We start from the raw sequence: 23469 nt of genomic DNA on the forward strand, positions 1-23469 counted from the left end.
CAATTCTCGAACCTCTTAGAATCATACCTTCCTGACTAATGGACAGTTCATCTTTGATGTTCTTAAACTTTTGATATTCATTGTCACTGGTAAGAGGTCGAGGCTGCTGACACCAAGACTGATGATATCCTTTATTCAGATCCAAGCAAGAGAATACCTTCAACAACCTTCAATTGTGTTATGTTGGCAAAGTGCGGACCTGGATGTTGTTCTCTTTCAATTGCCCTGTTTGCTTGACACATATCCACGCAATGGGTATAGCTCATTTACTGTCCTTTTTGGGTACTACCACTATGGGAGAAACCCATGGAATTGCACCAGTGGAACTCTCAATGATATTGTGTATGAGTAAGGAGTCAAGTTCTTTTTCAACAGCTTCCTGTAAGTGAAAGTCAATGTGTCTGTATCTTCTAGCAATAGGATGGATATCCTCATTGATGTGTAACTGGACTTTCGTAGTCTTGAGTTTTTCCAATCCATGAAACAACAAAGGAAATTTTCTTACTATTTTGTGATGAGCATTCATGTTATAGTTCACAAATATCAGTCGAATATCAGCAGCTGTGCTGAAGCTGAGTAAACAGGCGCTTGACGCCATACCTTGAATGACATTTATGGGTGCTTGTACCTTTGCTTTTTTATGCTTCATCGTTGCTACAAATGAACTTTGACTTTTTAGTGGCATCGATGCAGCCCACATATACACTTTAGTTTTCAATGGCGTACGTCAGGGCAATGGAGACAGTTTGTTATATTTCACCTCAGGAATAATATCTAAGGACGCACCACTATTGTTAATTAAAGTATTGAACAACCATTGACTTTTAGTATGTGTGAGGAAAGACAGCGGATAACCCCCAAAACCGGCGATGTACCTCCTACTCCTCTACCGTGTTCTCCGTATTCCATGGACACCGTCGGTGACAATCCCGGTACAAAACCCCAAACATTAACGAGGGACTATCATTTTCCTCCACAGGGCGGAGAATCAGAGAACCAGAAGCCGGGGCCGCGCCTGCGCAAGCATGGGAGCCGAGAAGACCAATCCCCAATCAGGAGAGGAGGAGAAAAGGGAACGGGGACAACAAAGAAGGACATCTACCCAGAAGAGGAACCTGGAAGGGAGGAAGACGCGAGAGAGACTGCCGGCGAAATGGAGGAAAACGCCAAGAAGACAGAAACCTTCAACGCGGGGAAGGACGCTGAAGACGGAGCAGTGCCAGCGGAGAGTAACAGTCGGGATGCAGCCGAGGTCGACATCACCGCCAAAGACGATCCTGACGTGTGGTGGGAAGAGTGGTGGTCCCCGGAGGACGCGCAGGACCCGCCGCAAATCCAGAGAGTTGCGGCTGAAGGCGGTACGTGCTGCCGGTACAAGGGGTATGAATGGGTGGCGGGTTGATGCAGTGGGCTAAGGAAGCACAACCCCTGCCTTGTCTTAAGATGCACTGAGTCCTAGCTGCCTTGCAAAGCCTGCAACTATCCCTTTTCTTTTCATAGCCAGTCATTTTTTTTTTTTTTTTGTTTCTTTTGGCACACCAAACGCACCCTTTCCTTTTACGAGCACAGCGTGACCGATGCCTAAAGAAAGCCTGTCGCGTGGAAAGAACACATGGACTGGTGTATGTTCAGAGAGAAAAGGGTGTATGTGGCGAGAGGCAAGCCTGGGAAGTGGATTAAGGTGTGGGGTCCCTGGAACTCCTATCGTGGAGGTATTTGCGCCCCGCCCCAGACGCGTGAGATGGATGCCGCTCTGTCTCCCTAGCCCGCGCATTCCTGTATGCTCTTGCGACACGCAAATTTGTTCCTTCTGCCTTGCCCCCCTCCCCTTCTGTCTACCCGGGTTGATTTACTCCTTCGATACGAGGAGCACATGTTACTGCCATTCACTTCCTCTGCCTTGTGTGTTTGATGTTTTTCGTTTCTCAAAAATATGAAACCTTTCTTGTTTGTTTATGGACTGCGGCTGCGGCCGACTGCGATGATTAGCACTCCAGTAACTTTTTTGTTGCTTCATCGATGTGAATGTTAAGCTGTGCCTAGGTTTACACTGTGTTTTAGCGGCCGGCCTGTTGGTTGTAGGCCCATACTTGTATCTCTCCGAAATTGTAATAAAGGTTTTTCAAAAAAAAAAAAAAAAGAAAGCCTGTCACAGGGGGGAACTGAAGTAAGGTCCCCGTAAGGGATCGTGCTCACTGCATCGCCTTCTTTTGCTTCCCCCGTCACCTTGGTTCAGCTTGCACTCACACGGGTGTGGTGAAAGGATATCGATAGCAATACAGCAATACTTACTGCCTCTTTTTTCTCCTTTTGTGTTGTTCTGCCCCTAAAAGCCTCCCGGGATCCCATCTTCCGGAACAAAGCACCGAGAATGGACATAGAAGAGGAAAAACATGAAGAAACGCCATTTCTCATGTCTGAGCACAGATAAATGACTTTGTATTTACACTTTTGGATCATAACACCTTGTCTGCCGCGAGTGCCCTATTGACCTATAAAATATCCCCTATCAACCCAATACGGCCTCCTCGCTTCTGTTTCCGCCCGTCCCACCGACAGGATGATCTTCAGACCAATGCTTAAATGACTTTGGTGCTTTGTCTTGTTGATTTCTCTTGGACCAATGTTTTTCCTCACAGGCGGCCAGTCCAACATGCACATGTTTCTCTGAGGTAAGCATTGACATGGTACAACCATCTTCTTCACTTTCACTTGATATTGATATGGAAGAGCTGTTTGATGAAGATTTAAATATCAATCAACTTTGTTTGGTGTAGATGCGTCTCAGCTGCAGTGGTGACTTGGCCTTATGGGCGTGCGTCCCACATAGTTTCTGGAACTTTTGGGCAGCCATTTTGTCTCTGTGCCATGGCACACTTACTTTTTCCTTCGCCTTACTAACCTTCACATAATTGTTCTCCTTTCCACAGCCTTTGCAGATTTCACAATGGCAGAACATTTATCTTAGTGGGGAAACAAAGATCCTTACCTGAAGTACAACTTCTTTTTCGGTGGAGAATTCACTCTGTATCCCTCGGCCTTGTGCTTTGGCTTACTTTTCACATTCATGACTGACTCACTCTGGGCATCTGCGGCTTCCATGTTAGCAGCTTGTCAATCAACACGCTCTTCAACTGTGTCAGCCATAAGAACTAGCTCCAGACTAAGTGTTTCTCTTAGCATTCGTCGTCTGAATGAATCTGACAAGCATCCATGAATCACTCTGAGGCATATAGCTTCCTCATCATTAAATTTATTGAAGCTGACAGTGTTTGATGAGAATGTCCAGTCTCTCAACAATTTTGTTGATGGTCTCACCAGCTTTCTGTCATTCTTGACTGAAGATGTACCTTTGGGAATCTACATTTGGCATTGGATTGAACTTGAGATTCAAAGCAGCTTTGATTTTGGCTGTATGTATTTGTGTCACCTTACTGCATTTTCTTTAGACTTCGTTTTACACCTTCACCAGCAAGATTCTTAAGGCACTTGATAATTCTCTTGTGTTCTGCTTCTTCAAGAACATCAAATATCTCTATACAAGAAGTCCATCTGTCACCAATATCAGCTCTTTGGCAGTATCGAATGGTGGTGATGGTTTCAAGAAGGCGGCAGCATTGTAATCATTTACGAGATTGGCTGACACTGACGATGGATTTCCTACCGATACCGTCTGCTGCTCGCTAGGATATACTTTATCCATACCATCTCCAAGGCCCTGTTCTGAGCTGGCCTCTGGGTCATCTTGGACAGTCTGTGTAACTTTGAACTCCCTCTTGGTCTCAATGGGAGCTCCTTGCTTTGAGGAGAACTTGGGAGTTGTTTTGAGCTACCACCAACAGTGGCACAATGTCTCTCTTCGCTCAGCTCTGGTAAGGAGGTTACTGTTTTAGTATTTGAATTTCGTTTCTTGTATGCATCTCTCTGTGCCGTCTAACACATGGTTGATCTCTGTCTCACAGAGCTTCTGCTCGCAGTGTTATCACTCCATATGATGTAAGGGTATAAATTGCTTAGTAGCACAGTACCTCTCTTTGTGGCCTTACCAGAAGGTTCTCAGGCCACCGATGTGTAAACCTCTCAGTGAAGCGTTCACTAACTTGAAATGCTTTCCATGAGATATGGGCTGTGCTTTGATTCCACATATGCCAAACGTCGATTCTGTATAGAGGCACACGTGGCACTCAGGGATGTGGAATTCCTATAGCCCGACGCCCAGGACATATTGTTTGGGGTAAAGGGCAGCAAGTTTTCATGTGTATTTTGTCCTTGGGACAAGTAGGCCCCAACCCCCTGCAGCACAAACCCTTTGGCTGCCAGTTTGCAGTACCACATTATGGTTCAGGGAAGGACACTGTCTGCAGTTAAGGTAATATTTTTGTCCATATGTTTATGCTGTTCAAACTTGTATTTATAGTTCATTAATTGAAAGCCTTTATTATTAGGCTGAGAACTCTAAGTAAATGTTGTAAGCTCGGGCTGCACTACCGACAGTGGTTCCAGTATAAAAATGGGCATACATGTTTTCAAAGTTTAGCAATATGAGGCGATGTATAATGCTCCCAGGATGTTCTCTGATTTGATGCAAATATTTGCAGAAGATTGAAAGCAAGATTGATGATTCTTTGCTTTCAGAAAACAATGTTCATAAAAACATGAAAGCAGGAAAAGAAATATTTAGCTAAACTACTGTAAGATTTCAGGTACCATTTCTTTGCAGCATCATTTAGTAACATGTGTTGATGCTTGCTAGTATTTCACAAAAATATTCATAATGTAAAATTGGTGGTCAGCTTTTTAGTTTTGTCAATGTGCGACTTGTTTTGGCATGGTTTTTGTAAAACCTAATTGGTTTGGGAGCTGCTAGGCCCTTACCATTATAACAAACCTTGGCAAATGGAAAAATTGTGTTTGGTCTCAAAAAGCACACACTGCCACAGTAGTTACTGGCACTGAACAAAACTACTTTGTGAGCCAAATGCTCCTTGTGAAAGAGCAGAATGCTGTCACTCACAGTGAATGCAGCCGATACAGAGAGAGAGACAAAATGTAATAAACACAAAAGGACACGGTCAACGGTAGACCAAATTAGAGGCCCAATTATTAAAGAAAGTCTCAAAAGTGCACACATGGTATATGTCCTTGCATTAAGTGCAGCTATACAGCTTTCATGAATTTCCAAGAATTTACAGAAGTAGGACAAGAAATAGTAGTTCTAGAAAATATTTGTGAACTACATTTTAGCATGAGCAAATATGCATATGTAGGTTTTCTCATGCGAAAATCTGAGTGTTTGCAAGTTCACTTTCCCTCCAATCACTTTTTTGACAACTCTGGAAGAAGGTTTACGTCTGCCATTGTCAGGAGTAAATTGTCAACATTTCTCAGTATGGGAAAAGATTAGAGAAGAGTTGTTGAAAACCCTCAAAACATGCAAGTTAGTAGGTTTGCACAGACTTATTAGGGCATTCTAACCCCGGAACTATTGCTTACCACTATCTTCAGCCCCAGTATGTAGATCCACGGAGCGCAATGTCATTTTCAGACACCGGGACATGTTCAGCAGCTCCTGTATGTTGTCTGCTTTCCATTTCCAGCAGCAACGTGCACGCAGCGAGGGAGCTTTTTTCACCTCCAGCTGAGCCAAGTTAAGGAGCCATCAGTCCTCTTTTTGTTTGAATACCCTGACTGGAGGCAGCCTGGGACATCTCACACTTAAATGTAAATGCCACAGAGGGGAAACAAAAGCACACAACTTGCTTTCTCTTCACAGGTTCTTAAGAGAGGCATGTTTTTGCTTTTGTTCAGTCCTTGTATAGGAGATGCATGCATTGTAAGAATGTCAGATGTGTTGATCTGTCCCAGTATTTACACAAACAACAATTTCAATAGCCCTATTTTATTTCTTTTATAGCACTACGCAACCCAATGCAGGGTGTCAGAGCTCTGTACATAACATACACATTGACAATAAATCATGTACATGTGCAAATCAATGTACATGATGAGTTACATGAGATTGGGTTACATGGTATAGGAGTCATGGTATAGGAGTCATGTAACTAATATAGCTCACTGTGCTATATTACAAGGATTACAAATTATGAACTGCAGATAACAAAAGGATCTCTGTGTTAAAAGCAGTAACCCACTTTACTATCTACATAAAATAAAAAATCTATCCTCTGCATGTTACCTGATGTGCTTTGCAGGAGACACGTTAACCCACTATGCTACTGTGATTAAAATCTGTGACTTCACAAAACACAGATCTCTCCAGCAAATTCCTTGGCCTCCAGAGTTATCTCACCATTATTACAATTCCCTGAGATTTACTGGGCACCTTTCCAGAAAATGCCTTCACCCACAAAATATTTTAAAATGCAGACTTTGCAACCAATTAAGCAGGATAGATCTACTGCCATGCTTCTCCATGTTGCCAATATCTTTGTGACCGGGTTTAAAAAATATATCTATTAATTTGTTGAGGCCCAGATTTTGCGTCAGGATTGCGCCACTTTTTTAGCACAACCCTGACGCCAAATCTCATTTGTTAAATCTCATAATGTGCTTAAATGTACTCATGATATACCTGATAAACATGTATGAGGTCTTAATGTCTGATGTCACTTCTTGTGATGTCACATCCAGTGAGGTCACTTCCAGTTATGTCACATGTCGTGACATCATACGCTGTGATGGCACGCGTAATGAGTTTACTTGCATACTGACTAACCTGGTTAATCCCACCACTTCTTTTTTTAGGACTTGTGCCCTGGGGGTACCGCTAACATCCAAAAAAAAAGCTTAGCAAGTGGTGTGGATGTTAAGTCCTAGAAGTCTCAAGAGGTTAATAAAACAGACAGTATATTATCTACTTTTAAAAAAAAGCACAACGTGTAAACGTGAGAACAAAGTGAGTGTGGAGGTTATGTAAAACTACTTTTAATCTATATTTTAACATAGCTTTCTACCGTCTCTAAGCCACTAAATTAACTTATTAGCATCTGCAAGCATCGATTCCAGTTTAAAAATCCATCATGCAGCTACAAGGGGTGACATTGATGCCCAGCAACATGGCGCTCAACGGTGGCCCATTTTTTTAAGACACGTTAGCACTCTAGCTCTTTAATAGAGCTCGATGCTCATTGCACGTAACATGGAACGTTGGCGAACTGTCGCCGGTCACCTGGGGACTCCGTGTAAGTTACTCTCGGACAGCGGGTCGTTTCCGGGGAACGTACTCCGTGTTTTCCGGGGCCAGTGTTTCTGTTTTGTCACCTTGCCGGGGCGTGGTAGCCGCTCCTCTCTTTCTAGTACACTCATCTCGTCGGCCAATCAGCATTACCCAACCTTTCTGTTCCGGTTTCCGGCCTTCAGTTTTTGAAGAAGTTTTCTCTAGAATCGAACTCAACATTACAGGTAAATGTGGTGTTTAGGCCCTCCATCTGTAGACTGGGAGGTACGTTTTCTGTTTTGGAACCCGTGTGGGATTGTTTTCGTTTTATATTACTCTTAAGTTTGGTATCCTTTATCTTTACACCTTTAGTAAGAAATGGCACTCTTGTAAGTATCTGAAAACCTGTATGGGAACTTTGATCCAGAGTACAATGGGGCCGGTGGTCTTCAATACGAGTTCGGGCTTAGTTAGACGTGGTTAAAAAGAACAACATATTCTGTAACTGTTCTGTTGGCTTTTCACTTGCCTGTAACTGCATGTAAACTAAAGTGCACACCTCCTTAATGAAAAATGTGTGCAAAGTAAACTACTTTTGTGGGAAGTTCATTGTTCTGATAAGAACGTTAATTTGGTTTGCGATTACTTCAGATGTCTGTGTGTGTAACGACGATTTGAATCGTTGATTGATGCACAGGGTAATAGTGGTGCGTAATTCTAGTGCCATGAGGTGCCAGACTGAGACACCTCTGTAAATATGTAGGCTTTGCCAATGGTTTCTAGCATGCCCCACAGCATCTCTGATGTTGTGCAGTCAGGATACATTTTAAAACAAAACCTAAAAAGTCTTTTAGGCGACTGTCCGCACCACGCACACAAGTGCCTACTAAATGACGCAAATGCTTTTTTCCTTTTTAGTTACTAAACTGTGTTTGATTGGCACACAAAAAAGGAAAGAGAATCACAAGAGCTCCCCCTCCCCCCTTCTTTAAAGTGGGGATGGAAGAAAGCAAAGAGGGTGGGTGCGCAATAGGTTTCAGCAGCACTGCGTCGGGTGGGAGGGACGGAGAAGCTACTTGGGTTATGGGAGAAAGCAACCTGGAGAGCGCAGGAAGAGGGGAAAGGAACACCGTGGAAAGAGTAGAATGACGCAGGTGGGCAGAGCATCAGGTACTTGAAAGTGTGTTTTCAGAAACTAGTGGCCTGTTAGGAAGTTGTAGCTGTCGGCCTTCCTAAAAACTTTTTTTTTACAAATGTGACAGACTGTTGAGAGGCATGGAGGAGCTGGAAGTTGGAGCGGAGCTAGTAAATGCCATTGATGTGTGCAGTGTTGAGTTGGGAACCAATAGCGTTTTTTTTTTAATAGAAATAAAAAAAACACGAATGGGTGGGAGAGTAACCTCGAAAGCACATGGGGATGGGAGCTTTAAGTGGGAAGCAGCATCTGAAAGGTCAATAGGTGATGTCATCTAATAAAATATGCACCAGGCTAGGGAAAGCGTTTGGCCTGCGTTTAATCAACAGGGATGTATGCCAGCTGCTCTGGGTTTGTTTAAATGTGCTGTCAGCCACAGCCAGGGATTGCAACCCCCACCGAGTCCTGCAACTGTCTGCAGCAGGTATGGAAACATGCATATAACGGGAGGTGGGGAGACGGCGCCTCTACCCAAGAGGTATCCTGCAACTGCCTCACTGCTCAGTAGTGTCCACGTCTGCAGTCGGGCACTCAATGCTGGTGCACCCACCCGATCCGGAAGAAGGGGGTTGGCGAGGGAAAGAAAGACAATAGGAATACAGCCCCGGTAAGAGGTAAAGCGGGGGGAGGGGCAGGGCATGAATCTGAAACAGACAAGAAAAGAAGAGTCAAACTTTATTAAAGTACAGGCAGAATTGTTAAGAGAGGGCGGTCAGAGATTGCACACCAGCCATCCAAGGGATAATTGTTTGCTGGGGTGGAGGGAATGAAGGAAGTTGTGCGAGCCGGCCTGAAAAAAAGAAAGGCGGGTCGTTATTGTTGCTGACTAAGAGCGAGCTGCCTGCCGTGGTGCTTAATTACAAAAAGTAACACCGTTTGAGCCTCAATCGGAAATTAATGTTTACTCCATGCGATTTCTTCATTAAACGCGTGCGTTTACAATATATACACAAGCGTGGCCGCGAAAGCGACCGCACTGTCTTTCATTAGTCACATGATCCAAGAGAGGAATGCAACTTCCACAATGTGCGATGCTGCTCGCTTCCGACACCAAAACGCTATGGGATGGAACATTTACACAAAAGGTGGGACAAACACCCACCTTTGTCCATTTGCGTGCTTTTGTTTTTGAAAGCCACACGCAATGGCCAATGAAATGTGTGGGAGTTAACAAAATCACACCGAGAAGTTTAGGGGAAGTGTGGAGTGCTCACAAGAAGCCTCCCATAGCGCAGTGCAGCGCATGCGTACTGTGCTAGGCTCGACCTAAAAAGATGACAGAGGCAATTCTCCTTGGGAGGCACAAACCTAAGACTGACAAGCTAAAACATGAAACGGGCAAAGGAGAGTGACAGGAAAGCTAACCAATGGTTAGCAATGGGCAGGCTCCAAGCCCCTCTCTGTTCTTGGGAAGCCACAGTGTGCCTAACAACGAACAGCGGATGCGCTGTCTATTAGGCTGGACCTAAAAATAATTACTTCACAGTACAAAACAGGCTGCACTCAGTATAAAATAGGCTCCTACAAAATGTACAGAAAGATTGTCTTTAAGTGTTTACAGACCTTTCAAAATGTATATTTTTTGTAATATGCAATCGAACTGTACCTAGTGGAAACCTGTTTAGGCCTGACTTTAGGCAGTACCCTTTTGATTTTACTAAAATGATGTGTCTGCTCTAAGTATTTTTGCAGTTTACACTGGGAGATGACAGGCTATAAAAAGTAATGCCTGAACTTCTTTTTTGTGTGTCCGTAACCTAGATACTTCTTGTCATTGCGGGAGATCTTTGATTTCTGGTACTCGTTCAGTTGTGATATCCAAATGCTTTTATCTTACGAGTCTTGCATTCTGATGTGATTAAATTGATATTCTAAATGACAATGGGATTGTTATCACAAATGCACTATTAAATCTGATAACACACGATCTAATCTTATACTTAAATTGTTTGTGATCCGCCTATGCTGGTTTAATCCCCACAGTACGGAGGGCCTTTTTATTTGATGAACTGCAGAACTGTTTATTGTGAGAGTACTGGTGTCTGAACTACTGTTATATCTTGTGCTTAATGACAGCCATCTCTAACATTAGTTATTTCATTGTCTGTTGTCACACTTCATGGTTTATGAAAGAACTGCCCACATGGAAAACATTGGCGGGTGTGCAATGGGTCTTAAATCTGTGGCCAAGGGTTATAGTCTACACAGACATTCTTTGTTTGATATTTCACAGACAAAAACTTTTCTGTTCTTCTGATGACAGTTGTGTCCCATAATTTTATATTACAGAATAAAATTCCTTTGATTCTAGATCAGTATTTTTTTAACAAACTGAGCAGTTCAGGAAACCTTACAGAAATTCAGCTCCTCTTCTTCATATGTTTAGCTCTGGCTTGACAGTACACGTGTCAGTGGACATATTGTTACTATTTCTTTAAAATATGTATATAATGAGCTTTGGCTCTTCCCAGTGGAGTATTTCTCTCTGTCGCATGGTCAGGCATCGAAAAATCATAAAAATGTTACTCGACTTGCAGGTCTAGTGACTTAAATCTATTCGACCTAATTATAATGCTCTTGACCCATAAACTGGTTTCAAATTATGTGATACTGGGCGAACACTTTTAATTCACTGAGCCGCCATTTTCTACTTTATCACATGTGAGTGCACCTTCAAAAGCTCGAGTTCAACATGCCTGCTTTACAAAAAGCACTGTTGTTTGATTTAATAGACCCTTTGCTCCATATATAACGCATATCTAGCCACATATAGGATACACATGACAGTTGACTTGCCTCTTGGTTCATTAACCGCATTGTCATCAGGACAGGAATGTTTCACAAATACAAATCATGTTTAAAAACTATAATTTTTAAAACATACCTAAAGCATGGAGTGGTAGCACACTCCTTTCCAATCAGCAAATGTTCCATTGAAATGGCAACAAAAGTTCCACTGATATACGGTTTTACTGATAAACCTGTATTTAGGAAACGAGTTTCTGCAAATATTTGTCATTTGCACATCACCAAGCAAAGTGTTCTGATTTGCTTCAATTTAAATCTTTGTTTGCCTCACATTTTCTGAATTACAAAAAAGTGCTGTTGTAATTCCTGATATATTTTGAAATATTTGTACTATTCATTTACAAGCTGTATAATTGTTGTGTTTGAAAAATACTGACCTCTTACAGCCTTTCTTTTCACAATGATTGTGGGACAGATCACTTGACAAAAACCTCTAATAAGAGAAAGAAAAGTAAAAATCAATTTCCTGAATAAAGTAAGCAGCAATTGGTTAAAGGACAAACTAACATTTGACCTCTATCCTTGAACAGACAGCACATGTCAAGATAAAAAACAGATTTATAGGCGTTTTAATTGCTCATTAACTTTTTGAATGACCAGAACACTTGTTCCTTTCCTGTTTAAGTTCACTTGCCCCAATGGACAAGTAGGTCCTATAAATAGCTCGACCTGATAAAATCTAACTCCTCATAGCAGTAGATTTTTCAAGGCCTGATGCTATTGGAGGTTAGTATCATTTCGCCACCTATCCAGTACTTGTGTAGCAGTGCACAAGTGTCTATTTTTACAGCTCAGAGGTATCACCTCCTAATATGTATACTTTTTTATCTCGTAGATGCAGTGTACACATAAAGCAATTTTTTTTGGACTGCAGCAGGCTTTTAAAAAAAAAATATTTTTATTGAATAAACCGTAAATAAACAAAATACAGTTTCTTTGATATTGATTAGGCACAGTGCTTGTATATAGTGGTAATCATCACATACTCATGTGCAAATATTCTACATAATTACTTAGCGACACAATTGCGTTATGAACTTTAGTCTCCCAAGTGTTCTTCTTCCTGTGGGATAGAGTCATTGACTGGTGTGCATATCATCTGTCTACGTTTGTTCCAGGCTCCCCAGATCTTAGACCATTTTTTCGGGCATCCTCTCCCCTCATATTCGCTCTTTTCGCCTGCATGCACCAATCCATATCTGTCTCCCAATCCCTGAATTTGAGTTCAGCCACTCCTTTCCAAGTTCTCGCTATGTTACGCTTTGCAACTATGCAGCCGATGGAGACCCACATACGCTCAGCTCTCTAAGTCTGTAGCATCCCAAATATTAAGGAGGCAGCATCTAGGCGAGACCTCCATTGTTTTTTTAGGTCTCGTCTACGCAGCGCGCAAGCGCTGCTTTGGAGACCTTTTGGAATCACTCCGGCCTTTTGTTCAAACTTGTGCATGTTTTGCACTGTTTTCTATTGGTACTCATGCACGTTTGGCATTTCCCTTGCGGGAGCGAGCAGTGACGCCATCTGTTAGCAATTATCGCGCCTGCTGCTGCTCGCTCCCGTAAAGTAAACGCTACGCATCGCTGCACTCGCCCGCCGCCGTCACAGGCACGCCTTCCAGATTGCCAAACTGCCTGCCCCAGTCCCTGCTCTCGGCCGCACTACCCCCACCCCTCCCACTTGTTTATTTTGCGCTGTCACGGGCACGCCTTCCAGATTGCCAATCTCTAATCCGCCTAGCAATCTCCGCACCCTATGCCTTCCAATCCTACTCCTTGTAATGTTTTCATACATGGTCTGCAGCGCATCCGGACAATGCATTACAGGTTCTATTGGGGTTTTGGAATGCAATCAAAAATCACAAAATATTTGAAAGTGAAACTGATCTCATCGATCGTTTCTCCTCACCTCACAAATTCTGTGCTCGCCCCGTTTTAAACCTTTCTGTCCGCATTTTCATTGTCTCCATTGTACCACAAAACGTTGGCTCACCTGGAGGCCACCTCTCCCCGCCCCAATGCCCAGCAGCAAAAACCAGGAGCAACGGTGCCACCCGGTCTCAACTTTCATCTTAAAGGAAGAAGAGCAGTCGGCAAGGTGACGGGGGGGGGGGCAAAGGTCACGCGCTGTCAACCGTTGTCTGCCTCTCCCTCTAGGGCAAGGAGCATCTAGGGTGTCCCACGAGTGCGCTGGAACTGAAGGTTTATCACAGCCACTTCCTACACTGGAACTCAACCGAAGCTACCGGCCATCTTGGATAGAAGGTGGATGTTCAACAATTTATATACTACTACATTAATTGCCATAATATAAAAATGAGTAGAATAAACTTATGCCAATTTACCTTTCATAGCTGAAAGCCTATTAATTATTTATAAAATGTTGCTATGTCATTTTTTTTTTTTTAAAGGTGATTTTTATTAGAATACTATAAATATAGACATCGGATAAAACATATTTAATTCACTGACTTTATTTCGCTCAACACTTGCCCCTTTTTCTTGGAAATTAGTCCAGGATATAGAATCTAGCACCATTCAAACGTGGCTTTGGCGATTGCTTGATGGAGTTTTGCGAAGGCAGGTCTACTTTTATTTTGATAATTTATCCCTAGTCAGCAACAAATGAGAGAGTCAGGCAAGCAAAAACATGCATTGGCATAGCCAATAGGTCTCGCCTTTGGGACCTTATAAGTGTTTAGTTATCCAGCACAATATCCTTGGTGCAACCACATTAACTGTTGCATGGCTAAACACTTATAAGGTTCCAAAGGCAAGACCTATTGGCTATGCCAATGCTTGTTTGACAAGTCACCAACAATGTCGTTGCTACCTTCCCCAAATATGTCTGGAGAATCGGGCACTCCCACACACTGATGTATGTTTATCCCTCTCTGGCCACATCCTCCAGGAGACACCGAGGAACTCAGGGCGCCCATCTTAACCAGTGCAGAACTTGTGTAGTGTGCTCTACAGCCGGCTTTTTAAACCTTTTAGGCAGGACTTAATGCAAGCCAGACCTTGGCTATGACAATATTTTTTTTATTGGGTCTGTAGACTGGCACAACTTTTTTCACTTCCTTTTAGACCAAGACTAGATCCATTTCCAAAGCCTTAGCACACGTTATGATTATGAACAACAGGTATGTACAGTGTGTTAACACAAATAGACAATATATAAGTCAGAAATTAGTCTTTTCTTCTTGTCAGTAGTTCTTTAATTATATGCACTTCTCCTTAGTCAATCTGTTTCTGTCACCAGCCAACACGTGTTTCGTTGCGTGAGGGAATAGTTGTCCTGCAACTTTGTCAAGGCTGTTTTATGGAAAACAAAGTAATATATATTTATAATGTTCCACGTTGTGTACTTAAGGCAAATTGGTTCACATTAGCCCAAGTGATGCAAGTACAACCTTTAAAACAGATGCAAAATTAAAAATTATGACTCTTCAAGTTGCACATAGAATTCAGAAAAAGGGTTAGTAAAATAAACACATCTTAAAAGGTCATGTACATGAAATAGCGGTCTATGATCCTAATAAAGATGGAGAGAAATGGTAGTAGTGGCTGTGAGGTGGGATATTATGTTCTAAGCGTCAGAATGAAGTAGTGGATAGTGAAACATTAGAGGTAACGCTACCGGGTGAGGTGCCACACTTTGTGTGTGTGAATAACCCGAAGTGATATATTCAATATATAAGTAGTCCTATAAGACTATCTTTTTCATTGTTCGTGCAAAATAAGAAAATAAAGGCATATCTACCTATTTTCAGATTGAATGCAAAATCTGAAAGTATAAGAAGCATACATGGACATATTGTAAGTAAGCGATTCCTATAAGTGTCATCCGTTTCAGTATTAACTATTGAAGATATATAAAAGTTACATACTTATTCGGTGGTGATATTTCCAAACCGCGGATGGTTTCAGTGTTCTAGGCGTTTCCTTAGTAAGGTATACGTCGTCTTGAATTCGTGCTAAGAATAATCATAAAGGACGGCCCATATGTAAATAATATAAGGGATATTTATTTATACATTTCAAACGAGCCAGTACGCATAAATCGAAAAAAGGGTAGTGACTTCGCTGTCATCTATGATGGGTCGGTTGGTATTCCAACAATGGTAAATTAATTAGCAGTATACCATTCTGTTTGTATAGTATGCTTGTTAGGTCGTAATTTTTACCACAGGTAACCAGATGGCCCAAATCCCCCTTTAAAGTATAACGTGTTAGCTCTTGTAGTCAGTAGAGCTGCTAGTAGATTTCCCAAAGTTATCTCTAGACCGCATCGGCTAAGACAGTCTAAACATCTACGCATAAGTGAAAAAGTGGAGTCAAAAGGATGCTTACCTTATTCACCGTGGTATGAACGTAAAATCTAACGTCCGTGGTAGTCGCCCCCAGTCGAGTACGCTGGTGTGAGTTTGTCCGTATCTGTGTTTATTTTAACCGAGATCCCGCAGTTACGTTTACGTGAGAACCCGTAGCTAACGTGATAGTAGAAGCAAAAGAGGGACTAAGAGTGACTTATGTTATTTTGGTCGCCATCTTGGAACGTATAACTAGAAGAGTAAAAGTATCACAGATTTGAGTATTTTACTGTGATAAAAGTTTTATAAGTGATTTTGATATAGTACGATTAGGGTACTTTTCTCTACCAGTCTCTCCACCGATTAGATTCATTACTAAAGAAACTGTAAATAATCATACTGTATACATATGAAGAGAAAACCACATATCTTCATCATGTGAAAACGAAAGAGAAAAAGCAAGTGAAAGTATGTTAGCCATTCTAAGAGACATAGCATATCATAACAATCTAGATAAGAGATTATCTTCAAACCTCTTTATCCAATATCTACTGTAAAGAGGTTTGAAGATGATTATTTACAGTTTCTTTTGTAATGAATCTAATCGGTGGAGAGACTGGTAGAGAAAAGTACCCTAATCGTACTATATCAAAATCACTTATAAAACTTTTATCACAGTAAAATACTCAAATCTGTGATACTTTTACTCTTCTAGTTATACGTTCCAAGATGGCGACCAAAATAACATAAGTCACTCTTAGTCCCTCTTTTGCTTCTACTATCACGTTAGCTACGGGTTCTCACGTAAACGTAACTGCGGGATCTCGGTTAAAATAACAAACACAGATACGGCCGAACTCACACCAGCGTACTCGACTTGGGGCGACTACCACGGACGTTAGATTTTACGTTCACACCACGGTGAATAAGGTAAGCATCCTTTTGACTCCACTTTTTCACTTATGCGTAGATGTTTAGACTGTCTTAGCCGATGCGGTCTAGAGATAACTTTGGGAAATCTACTAGCAGCTCTACTGACTACAAGAGCTAACACGTTATACTTTAAAGGGGGATTTGGGCCATCTTGTTACCTGTGGTAAAAATTACGACCTAACAAGCATACTATACAAACAGAATGGTATACTGCTAATTAATTTACCATTGTTGGAATACCAACCGACCCATCATAGATGACAGCGAAGTCACTACCCTTTTTTCGATTTATGCGTACTGGCTCGTTTGAAATGTATAAATAAATATCCCTTATATTATTTACATATGGGCCGTCCTTTATGATTATTCTTAGCATGAATTGAAGACGACGTATACCTTACTAAGGAAACGCCTAGAACACTGAAACCATCCGCGGTTTGGAAATATCACCGCCGAATAAGTATGTAACTTTTATATATCTTCAATAGTTAATACTGAAACGGATGACACTTATAGGAATCGCTTGCTTACAATATGTCCATGTATGCTTCTTATATTTTCAGATTTTGCATTCAATCTGAAAATAGGTAGATATGCCTTTATTTTCTTATGTTGCACGAACAATGAAAAAGATAGTCTTATAGGACTACTTATATATTGAATATATCACTTCGGGTTATTCACACACACAAAGTGTGGCACCTCACCCGGGTAGCGTTACCTCTAATGTTTCACTATCCACTACTTCATTCTGACGCTTAGAACATAATATCCCACCTCACAGCCACTACTACCATTTCTCTCCATCTTTATTAGGATCATAGACCGCTATGTTATGTACATGACCTTTTAAGATGTGTTTATTTTACTAACCCTTTTTCTGAATTCTATGTGCAACTTGAAGAGTCATAATTTTTAATTTTGCATCTGTTTTAAAGGTTGTACTTGCATCACTTGGGCTAATGTGAACCAATTTGCCTTAAGTACACAACGTGGAACATTATAAATATATATTACTTTGTTTTCCATAAAACAGCCTTGACAAAGTTGCGGGACAACTATTCCCTCACGCAACGAAACACGTGTTGGCTGGTGACAGAAACAGATTGACTAAGGAGAAGTGCATATAATTAAAGAACTACTGACAAGAAGAAAAGACTAATTTCTGACTTATATATTGTCTATTTGTGTTAACACACTGTACATACCTGTTGTTCATAATCATAACGTGTGCTAAGGATTGATTTTACTGGTTAGGGCTTTGCCCACAATTCTAGGAAGTCTAGGTGGTTCTTGCTACCTTGTAGCACCGTTCCGATAAATACTCAAACTACTATAAATGTGAACTTTCTCTTGGCGCCATATACCTATATCAAATCCCACCAAACAGGTTTTAACCATTTCCAAAGCCTTCCCCTAGATTTAAAAGCTGCTCAAGTAGTCAGTTCAAGATATTGGCTGTTTGTAGTTACCAGTTCTTGATTACCTTTGCCTTGATGATAAATGGTCCTTACACAAGCATCCCAGGGTCTCTTAATTATACAATTACTCTTCTTTGCAATGTTGTTTTCCCCTGGGTTATTGAATATTTGCTAATGCTAAGCACACTGGTGTCCTAGCTGAGGGCAATACTAATTATGTTCTTTTTGTGCTTTTATTTCTGCTCCTCATCACTGAATAGGATTAAAGTTTTCTTTTTTAGGTCTCCTAGAACCCATTCCCTTGGTCGCGACAGTATATATTATCCAAGCGTTTCTTCATTGTATAATATTAAGTGCTTGCTACCATATGAGGATATAATAGGAGGGCCTCCTGAGGGAATACATCAAACCACATCACTTGTGAAAAACACAATAGGATATGTTTTCAAGTGTCTTCCCAGTCATCAGACTGGCGTAATCCTTGCTTCAGCAGTGGAGGGTTTACATAGAAAAAATATTGACCTGTTTCGATGGTGAACTACAAAAGCATTAACCTTTTCCAAATATAACATAACTCTCCTTACGTGTCATAATTTTTGTCCCTTTGTGGATGTGCGCTCAGCCCCACCCTGACAGACATTACCAATAGCAAATATTACTTCCTCAAGTGGGACGAGATCTCCTCTCTTTAAGGAGGCTTAAGGTTGATGAAATTAAGATTTGCACCACATTCAGTCTGTTGTGCAAAATATGTTAGCCATTTAGATTGTAAAGACAGGCTACCAAAGAAGAGAACTAGCAGAAAATGCATGATTTCATTTGGGGTGGATAACAGAAGTTAGTTGTCATGCAGTGGAATGAAATGCAAAATGTCCTTTTTCAGTCAAGCTTGGCGTTCAAAATGCACTGGTTACTGCAGTTTATTTTTCTATCAGGTGTTGCAAGACTTCATTTAAGTTTTTCCCCCACTAATAATATTTTTATTGCATTCAATTCAATAAGAAGTCTGTTAGACACATTCTTGTGCAGTTGTCTTTTTTCAAACCAATTATATCTTTCCACATACCAGGCTTCAACCCAAATCTTCTTATTTATTAATATTTTTCCCAGGAACAAGTTTAAATTCTCCATATCCATTCTGCATCTCTCACTGCCCTGAAGACCTACGCATGGACCGATCATTTTTCCAGGAAACGACATGAAGATCTTAAAGAACATTATAAAACTCATTTTAGTGGCATGTGCCAATTCTACTTGGAAATGTTTTATTTGATATGTTTTTAAGCTTGAACATCGGACACCTTCTATGTCATCATAAAAACGTTTTGGCTTCATATTTTTTTAACTAGGTCAAAGTAAATTTGCTTTACGCATTCGTGACTGTTCACCTCTGCTAAAATAAACTGTTCTCTTGATTGCAAGTCAGTTGTCAGACACACCTATGATGTTTCATGTTTATTGATAAGCCAACTTGACAGGCAGTCATGTTGACATTTAGTCATTCTAAAGTAGGAACAAAGAAGCACATTGAAGAATAATTTGCAAAATATCCATTTTCGTATCTTGGATCCAAGGGAAGAAAGGTAGAAATACTAGCAATAGTGAGAATACATGTTTATACTTGTGTGCGTATATATAAAGTATACATTGAGGGTAACCATGTCATATGGTCCTATATTGCCACCAGAGGTTTCAGGTGGCATCATTAACCATGATGCTGGAAATGGTGTGTAAATATTTCCTGAGATGGCAGTGTAAGACCATACTATATGTTATGTCTTATGTTGCATGTTAATTTTGGTGGTCATCATGATTTATTTGTTTTCCTCAAAACGAATGGTTTTTTGAAGTAGCAAGTGAAATATAGGATCATACTGTTTTGGTGTCCATAATAAAAGAAATTGTTTTACATGTAATTAAGAATGAAGGGTTTTTAGATACACATGCTTTGCTTTGTTAAAAACCAAAGTATACCAAAAAGTTATGAATGGAATGCTTGAATTAATCTCGGCCACTGGTTATTACTCTGGGCCGCATCCTAGCTCATCGTTATTTTGCACACCTTGCCACCTCAGTTTGGACATCAGCCATATGCAAATCAGTCTTGACCCTGCTCCAGTAGTGGCAGTTCAGCCCAAACTGCCAGGTCAGGTCATCTCTGAAACAGCACGCAAGCAACCCAAAACCAATTGTGCCTCTAACAGGACTCATCAGTCAGGTATAGATTGATTACAGTGGCACACTTTGCACAGGACCCAAGTCTTTGCATATCTGTCCCACTTAGCGGGTCATACTCCAGTATACCTCACTGATGAGACCTAAGTAGGTTGATACCAGTCGGGTGGCTTTTGGTCCCTTCTGAAGGAGATGCCGCTTGGCAATTTGCACAATGTTTTAATTAGGAGCAGGGTCGGTAGTGATTTCCTTAAGGCAAGCCTTTGACAGAAACCGAATCTGGGGTTCCTTGTGGTCCCTTCTGGAGGGGGCCTTGTCTGGCAGTTCGGGACAGATGGTTCCCATGAGGAGCAGGGTTGTACTGATTTGATTCACGGTGGGTGAAAAACAATGGACTGGAATTCAAGCATTCCATCCACCACCTTGTTGTTGCAGTTGCTTTAATAAAAAGCATGTTCTGTCTCTAGAAGTCATAGATTTTTCAAACAACTGTGTGAAAGGTACTACTAAGCATAGACTCTGATGACTTCAATTAGAATGCTCATATTTGCATATGCTTTCATGAAGAGGGACCTAATTAAAGCATAAAGGTAAAACGTAGCAGAGTGGTTTGGGTCTGTCATGGTTAAACAGCATTGTTCTGATTATAGACTAATTAGTCAGAGTCCAGGGAATCGGACTGAATCTAGATTTCCAATTGGTCGAAATCCAGATTTCACAAGACTAATGTAATGGCCTTGAATTATAGGGAATATTTGAAGGATATAACGTAATTTCTGAGAAATATGGGTTTTGAATCCACTACCTCTTGTACATTAAAAGCAGCCAAATATATATTGCAGCCAAATATATATTGCACACAAGTGTGTTTTGCAAGTTTTTTTTTTTCAAGTAGCCTGCCTTTAGCTTTTACTCTGACCTACACGAGAAAACATATGATGCATGGAGGGCAGGTAAAGAATTGAAAATGAGAAGAAACACTCTGCTCAGTGCGATACAAAATTAAAGCAAGTTTTATATCTGCCACTCTTTCCCTACCATCACCCACCTCTCCTTCCTTCTACAGCTGCTGCCTCTTCAGCCCTGAGCAATCTTTAAGGGTGAACACCTTTTTGGGTAATTGTCTAACTCACAGAGATTGGGCGCCTAAAACAAGCACAACTGGTAGGCACAAATTAGCCTAGTTCTTAGCATGACACAAACCACCCTCCCCATGAGCAATCATATACCAGACAAAAGTAATTAAGTGGCATTCAGTGTGTGTACACTGAACTAATCCATACAATATTCATTCCAATACCCGATAGTTATACAATTCCTTGTTGTTTAGGTTCAGGCAAGTTTTATGAGGTAGTCCTGTCCTCTTGCTTGAGGTTTGCTTTGTTCTGAGACTTTGGTGGTCGAAACAATGAGGTCACATGATGTTGTCACACTTGTATGATGTCTCAATGAAGTGCAGCTATCATCACAAGAATGTCGAGGTGTTCCTTGTCGTTAGTTACTATGTAGCACTCCAGTGCTCATTGAACAATAATGTCACAGTGGAATTTTCATTTATATCTAAAGTTTGTGCCTCCCGCGAGACTCGAACATTGTTCCCCATTTCTACAGCGGTAGCTCTGGGCCTATAGCCACATCTTTTCCTCTTTCACTTTCGATTTTTTGGGGAAAGGCAAGAAAAGAGATTTGCAGAAGCTAAACCTTATGACTAGTGAGCGCCTGATGCCACAAAACCTGTAGTTTCTAGTTTTGCAGTACAGCAAAATGGTATGCCAATCACCTTACTGGCACGGCATACCCTGCCAAAGTGGGCACCTCGGGTGCTTGAAGTGGTACATCTAAGAGGTCTGCCTACTGCTTTAACAGGCAGCTTCATGTGAAAGGGTATTTGTTTTGTACAATGCTACCCTCACCTAACAAATGTATGTCATCAAGGGTATGCCTCTATTTCAAAATGCATATGCATTCATGGCTTTGTCCGGCTTGGGACCCTTATTTGTTCTTTCACATGACAAACAATGCTACACAGCTGTTAACCGGACATTACTAGGGCTGTACAACATGTTAATGATGCTGGCGAAATTCACGTGGCACACACATTTTCTAGAAATTTTACAGGAAATGTTTTTTTATCGCTTTATTAAGTGAGGATGCACCTCATGTAAAAAAACAAGCCTTGCAAGTTGCCAGCTAAGTCTCGCCAAGAGACATTTTTGCTCGTATTTCGCAAGACTTTTTATGTGAGGAGCAACACTTCCATTAAAAAAGTAACAGAACATATACTGCCAAACGACATTTCGCTACACAAGTACAATTTTTCAAAGTTTCATGAAATTTAGTAAAATTTCAGAATGAAAATTAAACAATGCTACACACCCATATGGGTCACCTTCTGAATAAGAGTGGGCAAATAGTGCATCTACAAGCAAATTTAAGAAAGCAAGAAGGTTAATAAACCAACTGTGAAATTGTAGTTATGACATCAATAAGGAGATTTTATGATAATGACGTAGGTAGCTGCTTACTTATAAGAACTAGAACATTTGAAAATTGTGTATGTGCGTGTCTTCGCACTGTATAGCACCGTCATTACAGAAAGACTAGCTTTATTCAGAGCTTTATATACTTTGAAATGACCAGTCTGTTTATGCATATTTATTTACAGTCTGCTGTAGCGCCTGCATGACTCTGTTAACCACCTCGGAGTGCTTGAGGGCTGTGGAGAGGGAGACAAATGCTTAGACAATTGTAATAGCAGTCATTGGTCGCTAGAATGATGTGCCAAAGCCGTGTTTATGGCAGGGAGCTCAGGGAACAACCAATGACAAGTATTGGCATTGCAAATAGGTCTCGCTTTTGGGACCTTATAATCAATTAGTTATGCAGCACAATCTCTTTGGTGCAACAAGATCAACTGTTGCATGGCTAAACGCTTATAAGGTACACGGTTTAGCCATGCAACAGCTGATGTTGTTGCACCAAGGCTATTGTGCTGCAAAACGAAATACTTATAAGGTCCCAAAAGCGAGACCTATTGGCTATGCCAATGCTCGTTTTCAAAACAGTTAGACGCAGACCATTAACTAGGTCCACTTCTGCTCCTATCAGGGGACAATTACACAGATTAGATCCCTGTTTTGGTTGAAACAACTTGATCCTGGAAGAGTTTATAATAAACAAATGAATATGAAATCTGGATGTCAGCATTTTGGACACAAAACAAATTAAGTTAAATGAGAGACCATACCCAAATAAGAGATCAGGTTTTACATTATTATTGTTTAGAAATGTATTAGATAGGTGTGCTTGATTGATAATAATGTCCTGATTACTTTGACGGTGGAACCCACCGCCATCTTAATTCTGATTACTGCCCGCCACATTAGGATGGCGGGTGAATGGTTGGCGGTCAGAGAGACCGACCACCATGGAGCCGACGGTCTGTCGGAGG

The 23469-nt window shown here is 41.1% G+C and overlaps 1 protein-coding gene across 7 annotated transcripts in view; it reads left to right on the forward strand.

The window, feature by feature from the left end:
- Positions 1–1538: 1538 nt before the first annotated feature.
- SPATA20 (spermatogenesis associated 20) overlaps positions 1539–23469 on the forward strand; it is a 2191885-nt gene continuing 2169954 nt past the window's right edge. For 6 of the 7 annotated variants that reach the window (XM_085617132.1, XM_085617125.1, XM_085617126.1 and 3 more), the window contains exon 1: positions 1539–7422. The gene's annotated coding sequence lies outside the window, so the exon portion shown is untranslated. Of the gene's footprint in view, positions 7423–8268; positions 8332–23469 lie in introns of those variants that run through there. The other variant, XM_085617127.1, reaches the window with a different exon arrangement.

Source organism: Triturus cristatus, chromosome 7 (genome assembly GCF_964204655.1).
Source record: "Triturus cristatus chromosome 7, aTriCri1.1, whole genome shotgun sequence".
Lineage (NCBI taxonomy): Eukaryota > Metazoa > Chordata > Amphibia > Caudata > Salamandridae > Triturus > Triturus cristatus.